Genomic DNA, 10699 nt, shown 5'->3' with positions numbered 1-10699 from the left:
CCTACTTCGGTTTTATGAAATCCCGTAAACTTTATGAATTGTTATCTCCCTAGGTGAGTCGTTATAATCATACTGTGACTATGTGAACCTGCCACAACGTTTCTCAGGCGTCGCGAAAATGAAATGACATTTGTCACCCGTAGACCTGCAGGTCCCACTGTAGCTAGCAGCAAGGTGTGGGGTGTCAAACCCAATATAGATCTATATACAAGTATCACGTTCTCCCTCAAGGAGATTCTGATTATAACTACCAGGAATTATATCCCGCACTCGGACGTACAGGGAGAGAGAGAGTCTCACAATATAGGTTAACAAGTTTACGTGAAATGTGTGTGAATATAAATCTTTCTTGTATGAATGTACCCTTTTTGTACGAGTGTGTTGAGTGATGTATCATAAACTATACCTATTGTAGTTTATCTAAAATGTATGTAATATGTATAAACTCTTTTATGAAAATGTATTAGTGTTATGAATTTATCAAACTATACATTTATAGTTTAATATACGTGTTCTAAAATGAATGATTAATATTTATTATGAATTACTTAGTTTTAGTTCATGATGACAAACTAACAAGGAAACACATTCGATAATTAGAACTTATGATTATACACTTTGCTCAACATGATACAAAGTGTTGTGTTATTTACATGCTGTTGGCTAACTTTAGCCATTCTGCCCTGTTTTGGAAAAATCATAGAAAAATCATACGAAGTCGAAAACTAGATCCGTAATTTCTGAGAGTTCACAAAATGTGTCTAGTTTAGTCATAATTTTATCACGATTTTTAACGACCTCCAACTTGGGTGAATAAGTCCAAAATCACAGACTGGTCCGGATTGTTGTTTGAAATGATAGGCAGTTTTGTAAAAATCACCATAAATTGTAGAAAAATCGCATGGAGATGTGCAAGTAGTCATTTTAAAGGTAAAAACTTGAACTATTTGCACCTTGTACAGTTTTGAAAACAAAAATGTTTAAGATGCCCAAAACAGTCCGTGAATGTAGTTGAACTTTTCTGATGAAGGCTGTTAGAAAAATTTAGTTATGTTCTTAGTGTTTTAACTTGTATTCCCCCCCTGAAAACTTGAGAAAACATGAAAATGTAGGGGTATGAACTCACCTTAAGTGATTTCAGTAGATGATTGTTGAAGAATGGAAGTGTTTAATTCAAGAACACTTGGAGATGCCTTGAAGATTTTCGAGAATCTAACATTATAGTTATGGAGTTTGTGTAAGCAATCAAAGATTTGAGTAGAATGAAGTGAAATAATAATAGGGAGGATGAATTTTACTTACTAAGAGTGGAAGAACACTTGAAATCAGCCTTGAATCTCGAAATTTGTGTAGAAAAAGTTTGAGAGAAAAGTGGTGTTTGTTACTTAGTGGAATGAGAGCAAATGAGAGAAAATGAGGAGAGTGGATGTTTGTTCCAGCTCTACAAACGTGGGAATGAGTGTAATTTGAGTGTAAGGGACATTGAAGTAACATAGGTAAGGTGGGGAGGTATGGCTGGTCATAGAGTGGGTGTGGGGTGGTTGCTTGTGATATAAGTTAAGGCAAAGTCAACACTCCACCTTAAATAAATCCCCCATTAGATCTTTATTATTTAGATAATGATTTTCATCAAAATATGTTTAAATTATGAATATTTAGGGTTTATTATGTTAAAATATAATTTCTGGAGAAAATCCCGCTTTAAAATCACGAAAAACGGGCTTAAAATGTTAAAAATATCAAAAATGGGCTAAAAATGACAAAATTCCGAAATCTGGCCGAGTTTCGGTCTTCTGATGTTGGAACCGAGAGGAGAGAGGGTAGAAACCGAGAGGGGAGAAGAGAGAGAGCAGAGGCCGAGAGGTGGGAGAAGAAACCGAGAGAAGAGAAGAGAGGGAGCAGAGACCGAGAGGTGGGAAGAGAGAACAGAGAGGCGCGAGAAGACAGAGAGGAGAGAAAGAGACAGAAACCGAGAGGTGAGAAGACCGAGAGGCGAACAAAAGCAGAGAGGCGGGTAGAGAGACAGAGACCGAGAGTAGGCGAGGAGACAGAGACCGAGTGACCGAGTAGAGACAGAGAGTGAGAAGCGACCGAGAGAAGGCGACAGAGACCGAGCGAAGAGAAGAGAACAGAGAGGAGAGAAGGTGCAGAGACCGAGAGGGGCAGAGACCGAGGCTCGGTCTCGCATGCCTCAGCCAACAGAGGCTCGGTTCTGGTCCTAAGAGGCCTCTCTTCTTGGTTTCGGTTCCTAAAGCCTATTTTTCTCGTTTTCGCCCCGTTTTAAGCCGTTTTTGACCCGGTTAAGGGTCGGAATGACCCGAATGATTCTAAAAAGTTACGGGAACTTTTGAGAGAGATTTGGGAGAGATTTTACATACTTGGAGAGATTTGGGAGAGATTTGACATTCTTGGAGAGATTTCTCATACAAAGAGATATTTGAGAGAGATTTCACATACTTGGAGAGATTTGGGAGAGATTTGACATTCTTGGAGAGATTTCTCATACAAAGAGATATTTGAGAGAGATTTCACATACTTGGAGAGATTTAGGAGAGATTTGACATTCTTGGAGAGATTTCTCATACAAAGAGATATTTGAGAGAGATTTCACATACTTGGAGAGATTTGGGAGAGATTTGACATTCTTGGAGAGATTTCTCATACAAAGAGATATTTGAGAGAGATTTCACATACTTGGAGAGATTTGGGAGAGATTTGACATTCTTGGAGAGATTTCTCATACAAAGAGATATTTGAGAGAGATTTCAAGTGTGGCATTTGTGAGTGTTTGGCTCCGCAATGCAAGGTTCTTGAGCCCCGTTAAGTCATGATTAAGGATCCCATACACTCCCGATGAGTATGCAACATGGTTTTTATCAGTTTAGTTCATTGATTAGCACTAGGGCTTAGGAAATTTTAACACAAGACTTTTCCCAAGTGATGTTTTCCCATTAATATATCAAGTTATATAGTATGAACATAACACAAACCCTAATACACAAGGTTTAATCGAGTTGACCGGTTTGACTTGATGACTTGACTTGACTCAAGATTGACGATTGTCACATTATCCTACCCTTTCGGCTAACGACCCTCCACTGATCAAGGAAGTGGTGGGTGAGAGTGGACACCCATTAAACTGTCATTTTATAAGCAGTAACCTTATACCCTCCTTATAGACCGAGTTCGTGAATAAGGCCTACTAATTGTAAGATGACTTGCTGTTATACATACATACATACATACATGCATATATATGTATATATATATATATATTATTATTATTATTATTATTATTATTATTATTATTATTATTAACTTATAATATTATAAAGTATAAGGGTTGAACTTTAACTTTTAAAATTCTAAGGGCTTAATTTGGAATTAAAGTATTCATGAAAGAAAACTTTTGAAATTCCAAAACTTGAGGGCAAGTTTTGAACAATTCAAAAACTTTTCAATTCCATAACTTATGTGTTTAAAGTAGTTTTAATGAAAAACTCTTCAAGTTCCATAACTTGAGGACAAGTTATGGAAGATTTTAAACATTTAAATAAAGACTCTTCATCTTTTATAACTTATGGAATGTTTTATGAGTTTTAATAATCATAAATTTGACTTTTCATATAACTTGAGGACAAGTTACACAAACACGTTTTATGAACAACTTTTAGATTAATTTGGATTGAAAACACATTATCACATAACTTTTATATTAATCTAATCAACTATTGAACATAAGAACAATTATGAGATAATGTATTTTCAATCCATAAGAACAAGATATTTCAAGTCAAACACATTTTCATGAAATTAGCCTAACTATTAAACTAATACAAAGCATGGATCTATTGACAAATATCTTTGAAATTGGATTAGTATGAACATTACCACATCAAAAATAGGTTTAGAGGTTCAAAAACAACTTATGGTAATGTTCCTAGTCCATTTCCAGCCAAAAAACTCTAAGATATGCTGTCAGGGGGTCCAACTCGTCGAGTACATGAACCAAATCGACGAGTTGGATCGTTTTGAACACTTTTTAGGCATGTACTCGTCGAGTCACCTAATGGACTCACTGAGTCAGTTGCCCAGACAACAAAAAACTTCGATTTTTAGGCAGTTTATATCAAGTATATAAGAAAACAAGCCTAGGCTTTAATACCACTAATAGATTTTGAGCATTCTAACACTCTTATGGTGTACATGCAACCCTAAATACCTTGGATCTATGTTTTCTCTATTATACATGCAAATATGAATATTCCAAGGTATTACCCTATCTAGCATACAATCTTTCTTACTTGGGTAATAAAATAGATAGAATACATACCTTTATGATGTAGCTTGACTCCATGAGGCTCGAGAGCTTAATGCCTCAAGTCTGACACCTCATATGGTTCACACAACACCATGAACATCTTGGAATAACAATGAGAAAAGGATATGAGACTTTGAAATCGGCTTGCCCTCCATATTATACACTAGTGTCAATTTCTCCAACCAATGGGGTCTTTATATAGTGTGCACATTAGGGTTAAACCATGTAACCCATAACTTTACCCATTCCTTATGCTCCATGGGTTTTAACCTCCATGGAGTATCCATGGGTCACCCCATGGGTTAAACCCAACATAAGGAATCATGGATCATAAGCCTACATATATAAGAATAAATAATTTACGCAATCAATCCCTATATATTTAATTAGTCTCTTTTGATCATTATATTAAGTCCAAATTAATTCTTGATCAATACTTATTAAATAACATGATTTCATATTAATATTTTAGAAATTATAGTATATTAATATGTCATAAATGTCCTTTTCTCACAAACTGTCTATCCAAGTGTTCCGATGCCATGCAACCCAAATGGACCATGCCGAGTCGGGTCAAGTACATACCAATTATAGTTATGGACTTAGACACTAATCCAAAAATATAAACATTCTTGGGTATCTTTTAGTTTTGCAAACGATTCAAGATCCAGATTTTGATTATGATAAAACTAACACGATCCCTTTGGAGAATTAGGTTTCAAGAAATCGTCCCTTTAAACACTGGAAATGTACTCAGAGAGGAAGACAATGGTCTGGCTAAGAAATGGTAATCCCTCATCCGAAAGAAGTTAAGTAGTCTCCCTGGAATGACCGACAGATACCATTTCTCTTCACCAGTTTCTGATCCAGTCGTAGAGTTAGATTCAGATTTCGAAGGATCCGTAATACAAAAGCCCTCGTCATTCCTCCATCTGGGTTCTTTTCGATCACAGAGTTGTAGCTTGAGGGTAATCCTGCATCCCCTTCTGTTTCAATGGTCAATGGCCCCAAATTTCGTGTGCCCTTCCCTATGAAAATAGAAAACCAAACACCCATCATTAAGCTCTATGGACTTACAAGCAATTAAAAAAGGGAAGAGAAAGAACCCGGGACTGCTGAAATAACCCCGTCCACGCACCTGCTACCACCATTGAACTATCATCGTGCATAACCCTCATCCCCACCTCTTTCTTCCTCCTGTGGACCGGGGCTACCAAACCCCTTCCATTGTTACGTTGGTCTGTTTATTTCTCGGGAAGAGTAAGACCGAAGACTTCTTCCTCGATATGAGTTGTCAGCGACGAACCAAATGCACAAAATGTTGGAAATCGATGCCCTCCTCCCCTCGCTATTGTCAGCCGCTGATGGAACCCTTTCGATTTCTGCTGATGTTCGCCCCATTCTCGAGTAGATGACGATTGGAGATGCCTTGAACTGTAGCTGGCGGTGGCGAGACAGTCGGAGCCATCACCCCAGACGACCTACTCTGCCGGTAAATTACCATTTATCGTCGGGACTAATAGAGACCACGAGACTCAAATCTTGAGTCTCAATTTGCTTCTGATTTGTAAATCGCGTCCAGGAACGAAGAAAGTATAAAAAACCAATTCATTATTTGAAGATGAAATGATTCAAGCTATGAAGGCACTGGTACCAAACGGTGGTTAGAGAGACCATGATTTTTTTGGAATAAGGTTGTAAAAACGGTCCTGTTGGTGGAAAGACGAAAATACCCTTGTCTTTATTGCAGCTAACGACATATATGGATGTAAGTTAGTGTGAGGGACCAACAACAATAAAAAAAAATCCAATTTTGGACCAATGGTGCACGAAAGTTTCGTTTTGGACCAAAATCGTATAAATTTGCCAAGCACATGGACCATTTTTGCAATTTTGTCTTTTTTTTTTCAAAAGTATAAACGTTTTATCTTTCAAACTTCAAAATTTTAACTCTTTTCATCCATTATAAATACCAACTATCTAATTTTATAACAAGCAATAACTTTGAAATTTTACTCAAATGCTCTCATTATTTTGTGGATAAAATGACTACCACTAATTTCCCATACCATCTGAAAACTCCAAGAAGAAGAAAAAAAATACCCAAAACACTAACACTTCAAACCCTTCATCACATTCTTCTTTCAAAATCAAATTGATCCACATATTTCCTCACCTCTTAGGTACCATTAAAGAGGTACTATTATCGTGATGAGTACTAAACTGTATGATTCATAACGAAACCCAATTCCAATGTCAATCGCAATCTCAATCTCAACCCCAATTCCAATTCCAATCCCAAGTGCAATATTGTAGAGTCAAAGATATTGTAAAAAATCGAAGAGTGTCTTGTTTAATTTCGTATGTTATGTATTTGCTAATTCATAGTTCGGTTCGAAGCATTATTGTCATAGACTTAGTATTTTTTGTACTCTCATGTTTCCTATAAATAGGGACTGAGCTTAGGATTTAGACTAACGAGTTTTCCCACTTCATTAGTCATTTTTTGTATCCAAGTTCAGAGAGTAATAAAGCGAAACCAGATCTTATTTATTTTGTGATTTCATACTTAATATTTTATCTTGTTTAACTCAAATTCTTATTCGATTTCTCGTTACAATTCCTATTCAATTGGTACCAGAGCAGGAATCAAACTGCAATGATCTGATTTTCATTTTGAATCAATTGATTTTGAGTCATTTGTTCATCTTAAAAATTTCCGCTCAGTTGATTCTAAAAATCTCATCTGATCTACAGATTTGATTCGATTCTGTTTTTGAATTGTATAATCGAGTAATCGATTACAAGTTTCTAATCAATTTGGTTGATCATTTCTGAAATTCATCAAGTTTTCAAGTTTTCTGAAAATTTTCTTGTGTTCATCAATGGCGAACTTCAACATGAACACGATGACTTCATATTCTCATTTGCTTGGTTCTTCAACCAAAATTCCTATGTTAATTCCTGAGTATTATGATCAGTGGGCTGATCAAATGGAGGATTACTTGAATGGACTGGATGAGGAGCTTTGGAATTGCATCAATGGAACAGTTCAACCTCCAGTGAATGTTCAAACTATAGGTTCATCTGGAACTTCCTTAGGAGTTGATAATCAAGAGACTCGTCTGAAGAAAAATGAAAAGAGATGTATCAGGGAATTAAGAGGTGCTCTACTACTTTTTGTTTACAACTACATTCGTGGTTGTAAAACTGCAAAGGAAATATGGAATACACTCAAAGAAAAATATCATGGAAGTGAGAAGACTAAGATCAACTCTGTGAAACAATGTTTGGTTGAACTGAAGGAATTCAGACAAAAAGAAAATGAAACAATTGAAGTCTACTATGATCGTCTGAATGAGCTCATTTACAGGTGCAATCGTTATGGAATCACGAGGTCACTCATGCAGTTTAATCTTACATTTGTCATGGGACTTCGCAAGGAGTGGCGAAGTGTTAGCATGATGATAAAGAACCTGCAAAGCTTTGACAGTTCTACTTTGAATGATCTTTACAATCAACTGAAAACACATGAAAGTGAAGTTGCTGTGATAATGGAAGAATCGAAACAGAGCTTGGGTGGACCATTGGCTCCGGTTTCAAAAGTATCTGAGATGGAATCTATTGAGAAGGAAAATTCAGATGAAGAAGGTTTTCTAGTGAATTCAGATGATGAAGCTGTTGCTTTTTATTCGAATAATCGAGTCAAAAAGTTTTTCAAAAATCCTTTCAATCCGAAAGGAGATCAATGTTTTGAAAAAGATAATTTTACGAAGCCATGAAGGTTTAGCAAGCAAGGTGTAGATGAGAAGAAGAAATTTAAGAAGTTTGAGAAGAATGATGAGAAAGAGAACGAGTTCAAAGCTAAGAAGAAATTGAAAGGAGATTCAGAAGTTGATTGTCACTACTGTAATGGGGCAAATCACTTCGCTGTTGACTGTATGCTTTGAAAGAAGGATGAGAAAAAGAACAAGGTGAAAGACGAAACATATTATGCAGAGAAATTGGAAGAAGTTCGAGCCAAGGCGAAGGGTTTATCATGGGTGGCAAGAGGAGAAGATGATGAAGATGAAAGTGGAACTTATCAGATCTGGTCTTCAGGATTTGATGACGAAGAAATGAGGCATCCAACACATGGTGCAATGTTTGCAAGATATGAGGAAAAGGATGAAGAGTAAATTTCAAGAAGGTGCTTCGTTTCAAAGTCTAATGATAAATCACCAATGACAACAAAGGTACGTGCTATACTTGAATCTTTCAATATCCCTTTAAATGCTTATGATTATGAAATAACTACTTTTGATGACACCGTTGCTTATTTTGATGCTATTGTTGTATGTACTAGTAATGAGGCTCAGAAACTTAACTGTCAATTGGCTGAGACACGAAAGCTTTTAGATTCAAAATGTAGCAGATTTGAGTACTTAGAACTACAGATAAACAATGTTAATAATGATACGGATAATCTTGATAGAGAAGTTAGGTTGTTATTAGCTTAGAGAAATATCTACTGTAATTCTGCCAAGAGATTGTATGCAAAATTAATAGCTTTACACCATTATTCAGATATAAGTAAAGAACAACACATAAAACTGTTACCTTATCTTGCATTCGAAAGAGAAAAAGTTGATATAGTTTCGTATGATTGTGAAAATACCATAGCTAATTTTGAGAAGGTGCCTGATGATAGATTTGCATATGGTGTTGTTAAAATAGATGAATATCTAAAAGCTGATGAACTTGTTGAGATTGTGAATGAAAGTTTAACAAAAGATGAACAAGTGAAAATTTTGAAAAGAACTGAAAATTCAACACTTGACTCTCAATCTAATTTTGCTGATATTGATGACAATTCTGATAATATAAGTGAAATCAGTGAAATTGAGGAAGAGGAAAGTATTGATTGTTCTCAGTTGTCTATCATTAATATTACATCTAAAATCAAAGGTAAAGAAATTATTAATGATTCGATAGTTGAATATGACATTGAAAAACCTTCTACTTCGAAAATTTGTGACTTTGATGATGTGGATGTACGAGATAGTCAAACTGATAGTAGTGATGATGAGGAAGAAGAAAGCAAAGTTTCAAATGATAAAAGCTAAGAAAAGCATGTTTCGAATGAAACATCAATTCCAAGAGTTGTTGTTGAACAAGTGTTTGGGGACACAAAAGAGTTTAACGAAGTGCTTAATGACAAAGGTATTCATTACTTAGAAACTAACACTGGTGTGTATCCAAACTTTACATGCACAAATGATGTAGTTTTTCCAAACCAAGTTTTTGTCATGGCTGGGAATGTTGAGAACATTAAACCAGAATTTACTAAATTGATTGAAGATGACAATAAACGAACTTCTAATAAAGGATTTTTCTCGAATCAAAGCACAATTGAAAACAACCTCACCAAGAATTCATATATTTTTCAAAGACAAAAACCACAATGAAAATGGATTGAAAAATCACATAGCGAAAAAATGTTGCAAAATCTTCAAATGTTGAAAGCGCTGAAAAGGTGAAACTTAATTCACAAGAATTTAAAATACTTGTTGAAAAGTTTTCAAGAGAAAAAGGAGTTTCAAAAAGAAAAGCACGAAAAGAATTCTTTTGGCAAGTTGTGTTAAATGATAAACGAAATGTTGAAACAAAAAAGAAAAATCCTGCTCTTTCAAAAACTAATGTTTCGTATCATTCAAAATTAAAGACTACTAAGCTTTCACAAACAAAAACTCTTGAAAATACAATTTTCAAAAAGAAACCATCAAACACTTCTTTTCATAACCCCACTTACGTTGTGGATAAAATGCCAACACCAAAGAATAAAGAAAATGTGAACCAAAAAGTAGAAAGTATATCTGCATTTAAAATCTTCAAAAGTTTGATCACATTTGGAAATTTGAAAATGTACGAAATTCTTTTCACATTAAATCAAAGGCAAATTATATTCCACAAAAGCCAAATTTTCCAAATCCATGTATTCGTAGAACATCAAAAGTTTCATACACTAAAGGAAAATCTAAGGTACAAACAATCAACCAATGGCTTGAAGGACAATGCAAGAAATTCCAGTCAGGAAAGTTTTCTCAACAAAGCATTAAAGTTGCTTATGAGAAATACTTAAATGAGTCGCCAATAGGAAGTATATCTTCTCAAGATTCGAACACTCCAGTTCAGAAATGGAAACCAATTAGCAAAGACACACAAATTGAGAAGCTTGGGGTTCAATCAATTGAAAATCCAAAACTATCAAAAAATTATATTTCAATATCTTTGACTGATGATGTTGATATAATTGATAGTCTTAAAGCAAGAGTCAAAACTTGGGATTTAAGTTTGAACATTCAATCTTTGTTTCATTCTAATAACTAAGGACCCAAA

Source organism: Lactuca sativa, chromosome 1, assembly GCF_002870075.4.
Source record: "Lactuca sativa cultivar Salinas chromosome 1, Lsat_Salinas_v11, whole genome shotgun sequence".
NCBI lineage: Eukaryota > Viridiplantae > Streptophyta > Magnoliopsida > Asterales > Asteraceae > Lactuca > Lactuca sativa.
The sequence above is the reverse complement of the archived record's forward strand: the minus strand, read 5'-3'. Positions refer to the sequence as shown.